We start from the raw sequence: 12,725 nt of genomic DNA, 5'->3' as shown, positions 1-12,725 counted from the left end.
AATTCATAAATGCACTGAAAACAAGTTAATCCGTTCCGCAGGTCAGGAGAAAGTAAAAAAAAGGTCTTATCTGTTCAAAACACTTTATAAAGTGCACTTTTAAGGTATAAATACTGTACAGGGACATGATTAAAAATTAATTCATAAATGCATTGAAAACCAGTTAATCCGTTCTGGAGGTCAGGAAAAATTTAAAAAAAGGTCTTATCTGTTCATAACTCTTTATAAGGTGCACTTTAAATGCATAAATATTGTACAGGGACATGATTAAAATGCAATTCGTAAATGCATTGAAAACCAATTAATCCGTTCGTATTGCGGAAAAAAATGTGTAAACCGAGGAATTATTTTCAATGGATCTTCATTCGTAAACTGAAAATTACGTTAACCGAGACGTTCGTAAACAGAGTTACGCCTGTACAACTAATAAGGGGAAGAAGACCCTATCACTGTGCGGTAAAGTAGAGAGAAGACTCAGGACTCAGCACATTGTATGACCACAGACTAAGTTGGATGTTTCTAGCATTTAGCTTTTTAATTGAGTCAGGGGTTATGTTTGGTTGGAGTGATGGTTAACCTTAGTCAGTGCTTGGGGCTGGGCATCAACGGTGATCAGAAGCTGAGGAAGGGCAACGGAATAGGGGCAGTATTTTTAAAAGGCATTGAAAGTGAATGGGGAGAGAGAAAAGGGGACTGGAGGTGAATGAATATGGAAAGAGGTGAGGGGACTGGAGATGAAGTAAACAACAAAAGAGGGCTAATCAGCCTCACTGATGCGATACCAACTGTAACTCTGTATGCTTTCTTTCTGCGTGTTATGTCTGTGCATGTTTCTGGTTGCATCAGTACTGCACTGATTATGTCTCTGTGCACATTTCTGGTTGAGTCTATACCCCACTGAATACATCTCTGTGTGTGTTTCTGGTTGCGTCTGTATCATACTAATTATGTCACTTCGTGTATTTCTGCTTGCGTCAGTTTCGTACTTATTGTGTATCTGTGTGCATTTTTGGTTGCGTCAGTACTGTACTGATTATGTCTCTATGTATATTTCTAGTTGTGTCAGTACCGTACTTATTATGTCTCTGTGTACATACATTTCTGTTTGCATTTGTATCATACTGATTAGGTCCCTGTGCACATTTCTTGTTGGGTCAGTACCATACCGATTATGTTTCTGTGAATGTTTCTGGCTGCGTCTGTACTGCACTAATGTGCGCGTTTCTGGTTTTGTTTGTATTATACATATTATGTCTCTGTGAATATTTCTCGTTGTGTCTGTACCATGTTGATTACATCACTGTGCACTTATCTGATTGTCTTTGTTGTGGCACTGATTATCACTGCACATTTTTGTTAAGTCTGTACCATATTAATTATGTTGCTGTGTGCTTTTCTGATTGGATCAGCACCGTACTGATGATATCTCAGTGCATGTTTCTGATTGGGTCAGCATGGTACTGATTATGTCTCTGGTACAGCTTGTGTCTCTGCCTTCATTTCTGTTTGATGATGTTACTGATTGTGTCTCTGCAGAGATGTTTCTGGTTGTGTCAGCACTGTCCTGATTGTATCTTATGGCAACAGGCCTAGGGGAGAAAAAAATTGTACATCTGGCCCTAAAACTGGCTTGTGTGTGGGGTTGTATAATGGGCATTAGATTGTAAGAACCTTCATAGTCAGGGATGAAATAAAATGTACTCTGTAGTGTATTTCAGAATGTTAGCCTTATACACATTAAATACATGAATATTGATCCAGATTCTGAAATTTGATTGGAAATTTATTTGCAGCACTGTATGTGTCCTCTACATCTCACATCCCAGTACCACTCAAATACTTAAATGAAACACATCTATATAAAACAAATATAAAGGTGGTGTTGGACAGTGCCATCATCCCCAAAATAAATAGAATATAGGCGACAAACCTCTTAGGTTGGGACTTTCAAGGCACATGTTAGACTTGTTTAGGCTTTCTTATATTGAGATGGGTACAGGCATCGGCACATTTATTTCCATAAATTTATATTTTGTTGTAATTTTGGCAGTATACTATATATGGGATCAGTACATGAGAGCCCTCTTGCTATGTCACCTTTGGCCATCCTTCAGGGTGGTCCTGAGCAGTGAATCTTTCCGCAGCCCCATCAGGGAGAAATATTGAGATGGCGACAGCGAATATTCCTGAGTTGTAACTATGGCGGTTATTACTCGTCTTCCTGCATAAGATCAGCATTGCATTCTGCATGCAGGTTATAGCGATGATGGGCACATATGATATATCTGCTGTAACAGTATATTTATGAATTTGTTTTCACTGCAGGTTACTATGCTCTATATTTAGGCACCTCTGAAGAAGAGATTTCATTCCTGTCTCAAAATCAGTTTCCCTGCTATTTATCTATGCAATATTGTGTGTTTTCAGAGCTTGTACCCCATGTGAACTATGATTAATGTAAAAAATACACAACTAATTTTCTGTCTTGCGATTTTAAGTATTTTGTATAATAAAGTTTATTTTATTATTTTTACCAATTTCTGTCTAACATGTGCTTTACACTTTCCAACCTAAGAGGGTTGTCTCCTATATTCCACCTCTGTATAAAAAGTCATTTTCAAAGTCCATGCATAGTGGCCTAACAAACGCCAGTGCTCTTAGCAAAACACAATGCTAATTTTTAGGGGGTTTTTTGTACTAGATTTTAGGCACATTTAGCGTTTTTTTTAGCTGCCAGAAAGCCTTCCTCAAACAGAGAAAATAGAAGGTTTTTGCCTCTATGTGCTAAATGCTGAGCTTAAAATATTTTTTTATATGACTTAATGTGCATAGACACATAGGATAACATTAATTGCTTCTACAGGCAAAACACTAAACTTCTCTAGGAGCAGCGTTTTTTTTTAAGCAAGTGTGCATGGACTCTAAGCTAGTGTAAAGCTGAGTACACACAGATTGGAACTCAACCTGTTTAGCAGTGACTGGACGATTTTTGATCTGTGTGTGGCCCTCCCTGTCCAACAAAAGTCAATCGACTTCTGTGAAACAGGACTTCTGGAAAACTTTCATTTGATCAGCTGCTGCAGCCAAACAGCTGCAGCACTGATTGGTGCATTCTGAGTCCCATTTGTCAGAATACAATAGCACAGCATGGAGGATTCCTCCATCCACCTCGCTTGTGTGGATGCAGGAATTTTTTTTTTATTTTCATACAGCCCGCTCAGCACTAGGGCCTGAGGGATTGGATACAAATTGAATGGATTGTTTATGTAAGCCCTTACATTACCTAGTGGTCAGCAATGTAAAAAGGATATTATATAGATATTGTAAAATTAGATTGTAATAGTTTTAGACAGCAGAAACCCACCACCCAACTGCTTATGAGGGTAACAATGAATTGGATGGGTTGGAAAACAGTCTCGGCTGATCAGTAAAGTTCCACGCCTTATCCCCCCCCCCCCCAGTAAAAGAAGTGCCAAGAGACCTTAGCTCCTCAGCCACCAACTCTTCTCCATTTAGTTAATATGTAGCCAGTGGTGTATATAGTTCTTGTGCTGCCCTAGGCAACACTAAAAATGGGCACCCCCCACCACCACCAGCACCCCCCCAGCCCCTGCCGCTCTCCGCCAACCACCCATGCCACAATCCCCGGCCCCTGCCACTCTTTGGCACCCCTCCCACCCAGTTCTGCCTGCAGAGAGAGAGTTAGTCAATAACTCCTCTGGAAAGCAGCTGGCCATCCCCAGAGACAAGCCAAGTGTCTTCCTTCCTTGTATCTTCCTTGTGCAGGATGCTTACACCTTCCAGCAGCACGCAGCCTCCTTGGATTCCATGGCGGAGCCTCACCATTTCCCCATCCCTTCCACTCGTGTCCCTACTTCAGGGGGGCAAGGGAAAATGTCGCCAGCACACCGAGGATCACCAAAATGGGTCCAAACGTTTTAATGAACGATCACATAGTTTCAGCAGGGCAACGTTTCAGAGTCCCGCAGAACCCCTTCATCAGCCATGCGAGTATCCGAAATGTTGCCTTGCTGTAACTATATGATCATTCATTAAAACCTTTGGGCCCATATTGGTAATCCTCGGTGTGCTGGTGACAGTCTCCCTGTTCAGTTCCAGCCGACGGTCGCTGCAGCACCCACTTATACACACAGACATTTTTAATGCAGGAATGTGTGCGTTTAGATTGCACACTTTCTTCTGGGGGGCGCTGCCGCCCCCCCCCCCTTCCAAAATTGCCACCCTAGGCAAATGCCTTGTTTGCCTCACAGTAAATACACCACTGCATGTAGCCAGTAGTCAAGCTTCTGGTCTGTCTAATTTTACCTGCACAACGGACCAACCATCTATTCCCCTTTACACCAATATAAGCAAGTAACAGGGAAGAAATGCACCAGCTTATAACTGCTTATTAGCAATAATCACTGTCTTGACTGCTCCAAACCAGTTAAATAAGATGTACTGCTATGGTTTATGGTAGTTTGTACATTGTCATTGTTATTTACAATGCTTACAAACGCAATGTAAAATAGTCAAATATAGTGCAGGAACAAGGCAAAAGCATAAAACAAACAAAAATACACATTTTGCAGTCTGTGGTCACATAACTGCTCTGCCCTATTTCCATCTCTGCTGGCAGGAAGATCTGAACATCAGTGATCTATCACATCCTCTGATGTAACAAGCTAATTTTAATTATCAGTATGCACTGTCTGTATATGCGCCAACATGTACATTTGTACTGCTATGCCCGGGAGCATTGAGAAGGGTGTAAACACAATCCTATATTTGAGCAGGTGCAGCAAGCATTGTCACCATTAAAAAGGAAATGGCATTCTGGCTGTAAGCACTGGCAGGATCAACAGGCAATATGGGTTTACATGTGTTTTTTTAACTAAAGCCAAAAATGCACAGAATATTTGTATGCTCTTGCAGGTAAGCTGTATGTTTTACATGAGATGTGTCTTTTTACTCTGAGCCAAAACATTCCTCAATGACCAATACAGTTCATGGCTTATCTTCTTTTCTTGCCAGCGAGTAGGCTGTGCTGGATGTGATGATTCACATACATACAAATCTGTGCTTTCAGACACAGCTCTGACCTACTTTCCAGAGACCTACTTGCGTAGTTATGCAGAAATGGCAAACAGAGAGAAATCAAATATCACTGGATATTATACGTCAATTGTCACTACACAAATGAGTCACTTTATAGATATTTACACACACAATTAGCATGCTTTTATCGTAATAACCAGCAATAAACACAGTAGAGTAACCTATGTAAATCAATCAGAATGCATCCTTACAGTGATTTTAAAGGCTTGTTTTGTTTTGTTTTTTTAAAATAACAAACATATCAATACTTACCTGCTGTGTGCACTGGTTTTGCACAGAGAAGCCCGGCCTCTCCTCTTCTCGGGTCCTCCGCAGGCTCTCCTGGCTCCTCCTGTCAGGTGCCCCCACAGCAAGCAGCTTGTTATGGGGGCACCTGCTGCTCCGTGTGTCCATTCACACATGGAGCTGCCGCTCAGCCCCACCCCCCCCTCTTCTCATTGGCTCACTGGCTATGATTGACAGCAATGGGAGCCAATGGCTCTCGCTTCTGTCTCAGCCAATGAGAAGAGGGAGTCCCGGGATAGCCGAGACTCCAGTGGATCAAGAGGAGGCTTAGATGAGTATTAGGGGGCTGAGGGTGATGATGTACACAGAAGGTTTTTTACCTTTCTGCATAGAATGCATGAAGGTAAAAAACCTTGAGCTTTTAGAACCACTTTAAATAACCTTACATATACCCATTGAAGTGACCTGCCTCAGGTGATACATAGAGATGAATGAAATCCTCATACATTTGTTGTATCTGTTTATCTGTAGCCTTCTCTTCTCTTCAGCTATTCAAAGCATAGAATTTATAAAGCATGTCTGAGTTTTCAGAAAGTAGAGAGTGGGGAGCTGACATTACACTCTGTAGAGCTTAGTGAGGAGAAATCTGAGAGCTAATTGGAGGAAAGGGACACACTCCCTTGACACAGCACACAGGAACAGAGCTGAGACTGTCAATCACAGTGTTCTGGAGATCCCTTCTCTGTCATCTTTTTACCTCTTGGTGTCAGAAAAATCTTCCAAAAGAGACAGAGAAATGACACTTAATGCTCGGGGTTGAGACAAGTATACACTATAGCAGGATATGCTGTGTTAAGATTTCATGTCTGAGGTTTACAACCACTTTAACTGATTGTGACCCACGATAAATACTTAGTGGCCCCCGCTCAGGCTAACAAAGTCCAAAGAATTGGATGCCACTGACTAGTGAGGGTGAAGGCTGGGGAAAGGTTTGTCCAGACCTAAAGCACACTGTAGAAATAGGAAGAGATAGCTTGACCACCACACACCTCACTAGTCCTGAGTGGTTAGCAGGTAAAAGCAGCCTCAGCCTGAATCATCTAAGCCATGTCCCCAACATTTTTCGCACATGTGGCTTAATCATGAGGGCGGGCTGAAACACGTTGGGGGCATGTCTTGGATGAATCAAGCTGAGGTTGCTTTTAGCTACTAACCAATCAGGCCGGGCGAGGTGTGAGGTTGTTGGGCTCTCTCTTCCTATTTCTACAGGGCACTTTAACTGATCTTAATATTATGTCAGTTATGTCGGTGGCCGAAACATTTCGGCCAAAAACACTCCTATCGGCCGTTGGCCGATATGAAAATAAGCACCGATACTGGTGCCGAAAACAACCCCGCCCCCTCGCCAATGCCGCTCGGTAGTTCTCAGCCTTACCTAAGAAACCACCGAACGATCCCGGGGCTGGGCATAGAGATAAGTGAAGGAAAGATGGCCTCCACTCTCTCTATACCCTTGGAGGACAGGAGCGATGTCACCTCCGGTTCTGGCACCTTGTAAACAGGGCCATTTTTTTTCTTTTAAGCACTAGATCAATGCTTTTTTTCATCTAATGCTTTAGATTGTAGAGGAGAGATGTGGGGTCTTATTGACCTCATATCTCTCCATAAAGAGGACCTGTCACTAATTACTTCTAACACAAGAGATGCATGCATTCCTTGTGATAGGAATGAAAGTGATTACAATTTTATTTTAAAGGGACAGTGTAAACATAAAAAAAAAATAATAATTAAAAAAAAAAGTTCCCACCGTCCCCCATGTTCACACGTAATGGTGAACGCATACATAGGCCATGCCCACATATGTAAACGGTGTTCAAACCACACGTGTGAGATATTGCCATGAACGTCAGAGTTTGTCACTGTTAAAGAAAATCAGTTTTCTCATGGGAATGTCTGGTGTGCAAAGTGTAGGTTTCAATATGGATTTTGATGCCAATATTTGCTTACTATTGTCACACAGATTCCACAAGCACACAACAATTCCAGTGTCTAAACACCATATGTAACCATTAATCTTATGCTGTATAACACCATATGTGCATTATTAAATGTTACCATGTGGGCCACAGAGCTACAACTGCTATGACACTGTCCACACAAGGTTCCTACAGTAACACATTCATGACCTTACACCTTTCCCACCTTCATATGCATCCCCTTCATTCCTAACTAACCATAGACAGGCATTTGCTAACGGGTAGTGGAATATCAGCATGTTCTTGATAGTGTGCCATAGACAGTCATACAGAGAATGATGAGTATGGGATATCTTCCTGTCCTTGATCGTGCTGTTGTACCACACTCCTATCACAAAAAGCAGCAAAAGCTAGCAAGCCAAGATCTAGCAAAGTATTTTAATTAACTAACAAAAGCATGTTGTACATGTGCATAACCAATGTTTCAAAGACATTGAGGTCTTCTTCCTCAAGATATGTCTGAGAATAGGAACCTTAGTTGTGAACATACACACCATGTTCTTTTACGTTAACTAGAATACTTTGTTGGACTTTGCTATGTTGTACTGCTTTTCTACTACATGGTACCACTATTGGCCATGCATCCTCCATTTGTTATGGCTTGAGGGGTATTTGTGCAGAATGGTTTACTATATTTTCAGTCAGTTCCAACTTTTGGATAAAGCAGATGAGTGACAGTCTGCACTGTGTACAGTGATTATTCAGTGATTATTCAAATTTTAAAAAATCTCAGGTATTATCACCCAGCCTCAGAAAAAAAACTGACAGCTGCAACCAAAAGCCAAATTTGTTGCATCATTTGAAAAAATAAGACCATGTTTGTGTATCCATAGGGTCAATAAGCACGTAGTCATGGATCCCATAGAAGCTGCACGCTCCTTCTGTGTCTGTAACTGGTAGCTGATACTAAAGTCAGCATATTCTAAAACATTACAGTCATGTACATAAATCCTGATGGCTGCCCATCTATGCTGAGAATGTGTTCCAGTAAACATAAGTGACCCACACTCTGGGAAACACTGATGTAAAGAAACAAAAAAGCATATAAAACAGGATCATACCTTTTCTCCAATGCATGAATTACACTCTTAGGGGCAGAATCATGCTATAACTGCATGGGAAAGCGTCACAGGCAGACTTTAGATGATTTCAGCTGATTGCTGGCATGAGAATAATCTAAGGTGGTTAAAAGTTCCAACTTTCATTGCTTGTTTCACACAGTCCTATACCAATAATTAAACTGTTTTTTTGGCTCCTTTTCTATTGTAGTTTTACCAGGATATAACCTACTTACTGGCAATTCAGCAATAGCCAGGTGCCCTAGTTATTCGTATGAAAGAGTATAAAGTTTAAATGATAGTTGGTGCCAATGAGTCCATAGTTGTAGTCCATAGCATAACATGTAATAAACCATACAGGAATACAATGTAATTAAACAAATCAATTTAGCTGTTTCTAAAAACAATGACATTCAAGGCATGCTGCAAATGATAACTGTCAGCGTTGCTTGTGCTATCAATCAAACTGTGAAGCCATCAAATGGCCATCATGACCACTGTATGTAGGGTAGGTGGGTGACACTCCCTCCATGCTCCCCTTCTCATTTGGCACCAAGTGTGGGAAACATTAGAGGCCTACCTTTGGGGGGGGGGTTCTTCTGGGCTATGCTGGGCTCCTTCAACATGGTCACTGTCCTTGCAAATGACTTCAGACCAGACAAAAGGCAAAGTTTCAACACTTGTCAAAAACATTACAGAGTCCAAAAGACATGAGTAATTCCTTTTTCCTATGTCCTTGTGTGCTGCCACGGCATACCTGTATAGGCAGAGTCCCTCTGTGAGTCCATTGCATTGCAGTTTCCAATAGCTGGTGTCTTCGGGGTGAGGCCCCGTGAGTTATCAGTCCGTCCCTGGTCCCAGGTTTAATCAACTCCTCTACATTGCAGTAGGCTTCAAGGATATAAGATGCAGCGCCACTCTACTCTCTCTCTCTCTCTGAACCCCCAGGGCTCTCAGCTCTGGACCACTGTCCACTTTTATAGTGCACAGGAGCAGTGGGTCAGACCCAAAGAAACCCGCTAAAGAAAAATCCTCACCCTCCCGTCTGGGGCAGCACCTAACTACTGAAAAATGTACACTGCTTACAAGTTGATGAAACAGAGGCTAAGAAGGCATCTTTCTCGGCTATAAAGGATAGGAGGATTTAGTTCTACTGTAATCAATAATGTATATGTGCTCCGTGACCTTTATATAAAAAGGAAAACAAGGGACATATTTATAAAGCAGTGAAGGTGATGCTTTACTGTCATTCATGGGTGGTGAATAAATCACATGCACCAGAAAGATTTACCTGTAGTGAATGTTTGGTGAAAGTCACATTCACTGCTTTATAAATATGCCGCATGTGTGCAAAAGTAAAGTAGAAGCAATCAGTCAGAATCTTGCCAGCTTGCACACTAATTTGTTAAAAGGGATTATTTTATTGCTCGCTATGGGTAACTAATCACTGCTGTTCTTTGTCCTGTGTTGTTAACCAAAGTCCAGCAAATCCAACCAAGTAGCAAGTTTGCATTGACTGGCTACAGATTAATGAATATTTATGCTTACTGAATAAAAGATCGTCAGTATGATTCACTTTGATGAGAGACCTTCTTATGTGATGGACAACATTAGAATTATTTTGGGTTCAATATGGAATGTTCAACCTGGAGCACACAAGAGGATTACAATGCATTTTTCAAACTCCTTTCTCCCTCTCCAATTGCTACACAACAGGCCTGTATTGACTTTTGTGGACCTTCGGATGCTGCTTGTTTCCAGTGTGCATTCTAGTGGTTTCTAGCTACTTACTTATCATTACAGAAGCTGCACTCCCTGACCATGCTTGTTTACATGATACCTGCAAAATCCATCCCTGGGGTATTTGGCAAAAGTCTGCAGAGCAAACCCAAGATGCCTTCTTACTAATGTATTGCAAAACACTTCTCTGTTGGCTTGCATACTAGATTACTGCAGTCCATTTACCCAGCAAATAACCTTTGTACAAGTACCAGAAGGCAGCTAATGCATCCATCTGTACTTTCGCCCTTTCTGGCGTTACATAGCCATAGTGCACCCAGGTAGGAAATATATTGATCAACTAGACAATTTTAATGACCACCATAATTACAGATCTGCGTAGAAGTGTATTGCCAGCATTAGCTATATAAATCCTGTGTAATTAAAAAAAAAATAATAATAATGATTGCTAAGTTTTTTTAAACTACAGAGTATTCTCATTGTGTCTCCTCTTGTCAGATAAGTAGGTCAGAACAGAACTCATTTGTGTATGTGAATCATCTCCACCATAACCCACACTCTGTCTGAAGCAATGTACAGTAGAGGAAAAAAAATGAACATGCAATTTATTTTTAGACTGCATACATTAAATGGATTAGCAAAATCACTAGAGTCCTGCAGACAGGCAGCAAGTGATGCATGAAGAATGCACTTGCTCAGGCAACTAAATACAGAAAGGGTTAATCATGCCCTGCCAGAAGAGATTGAATGAAGCATGCACTTGAATAGGTATCCAAGTGCAGAAAGGGTTAATCATTCCCTGCCAGAAGAGATTGCGTGAAGCATGCACTTGAATAGGTATCCCAGTGCAGAAAGGGTTAATCATGCCCTGCCAGAAGAGATTGAATGAGGCATGCACATGAATAGGTATCCGAGAGCAGAAAGGGTTAATCATTCCCTGCCAGACGAGATTGCATGAAGGCACACAGGCATCCAAGTATAGAAAGAGTTAACCTTTCCCTGCCAGGATACATTGCTATACAATTGCCTGTAGGCTCCCTAACTAGAGTAGAGCAGGGGTGGTCTGCATGTCGTGTTACATAGATGCCAAAACCAGCTAGTCTGCATTTTAGTTAGATTTAACTGGTACAATGTATAAAAACGTAATAAAAATGGGGTCTGTCTATAAATGTTTTCACCCAACATTTACACAACTTTCTCCCACGATTCGCACATTTTTATAATTTGATTCAATTGTAAACAATGGGGTAGATTTACAAAAAAGGGGGTGCACTCAGAATCGGGTGCAACTGTGCATGGTAGCCAATCAGCTTCTAACTTCAGCTCTTTCAGTTAAGCTTTGGCAATAAAACCTGGAAGCTGATTGGTTTCTGTGCAGAACAGCACCAGATCTTGTACTCTCCAGTTTTAGTAAATAAACCCCCAGTGTGTCATTAGTGGGTGCAAACTGCGTTAATCTCGGGTGAAAACATTTAGAAACAGACCTCATTTTTAAAAAATAGTTGATAAATTCTCCCAGTTTAGTCCACATTGGCCTGTTTGCTTTCCACATATGCCTCCAATTGTCTTCATATACAAAATAAAACCGCATCTGTAGCATATATTGTTAGATCTGTTACCCAACCTGGATGCAACGTTAACATTTTGGGAATTACCTAAAAACATTTCACTAAGGAATTTCAAATCTGGTAAATATTTATTCATATGTTTTTATTTATGCATAATATTCTGTTTTCATAACAAGACCTAAATAATCAGGATTCGGCTAAAATCCATCATTTGTGTTGCATATTGTAGGTAATGTAGCCTCAATAAGATCAAGTCATGCAGAACACATCCCTGGCATTTTCCTGGAGCTGTCAGTGATTCAAGTTGCACATGCATGACAGCTAAACAGAGGCAATTACTGGGTTAACACATGGGCAGCTCCTAGAAACACAATCAGCCTGCACTTGGATCTGGGACATGGAAGGTTAAAGTCACCTACCCCCCCAAAAAAAATGGAAGATCTTGGTGAAGGGTTCACCTACCTCATTTATTGTCACGATTTTTGGTGCTCCTGAATTGGATTTGTTTGTAGACAAGGATCTGGCTGGTAGATGGATAAAGAGAGCAAATCCTGCAGTGTGCAATCTGCTGCTGAGGCTAATTCTCTTATCCTGCACCTACCGCCTTGCTTTACAACCACGTTAAGGCATGTGCAGCTCAGGGCAGCAGCCTGGGTACTTGCTTGTTGTTTCCCATCTAAGCTTCCCTACACCCCCCTAAAGATGTAAACCTTCTCCTGCCCTCCTACATGCTGTTGCCATACAGAATGTGAACGAAGCCCTCCTAGAGGAGTGTGCACAGAGCAACACAGAGGATGCAGCACCTATCAGCAGCCATTGCAGGCAGCCAGCTCCAGCCAATAAGAGGGAGAAAGCAGAGTAACTTAGTAACAGCACTGTGTCCAGTCACTTGTATAGGATGTGACAGTTAACTCCTTCTGTGCTGATCACTGGCCTAGTTTACTGTAAAATGACATTTAAAAATAAGCATGTAGGTCTAA

At 41.4% G+C, this 12,725-nt stretch overlaps 1 protein-coding gene across 2 annotated transcripts in view; it reads right to left on the bottom strand.

Moving 5' to 3' along the window:
* Window positions 1-12,725, bottom strand: part of ABHD8 (abhydrolase domain containing 8) — a 49,684-nt gene that overhangs the window by 20,934 nt on the left and 16,025 nt on the right. The window contains exon 1 of one of the 2 annotated variants that reach the window (XM_089670856.1): window positions 12,208-12,520. The exons of the other annotated variant lie outside the window; for it this stretch is intronic. The gene's annotated coding sequence lies outside the window, so the exon portion shown is untranslated. Of the gene's footprint in view, window positions 1-12,207; window positions 12,521-12,725 lie in introns of those variants that run through there. 2 annotated transcript variants of the gene reach the window in all.

This window comes from Staurois parvus, unplaced genomic scaffold, assembly GCF_062004578.1.
Source record: "Staurois parvus isolate SC_StPar_1 unplaced genomic scaffold, SC_StPar_1.0 ptg000096l, whole genome shotgun sequence".
In the NCBI taxonomy this organism is placed as follows: Eukaryota; Metazoa; Chordata; class Amphibia; order Anura; family Ranidae; genus Staurois; species Staurois parvus.
The sequence above is the reverse complement of the archived record's forward strand: the minus strand, read 5'-3'. Positions and strand labels throughout refer to the sequence as shown.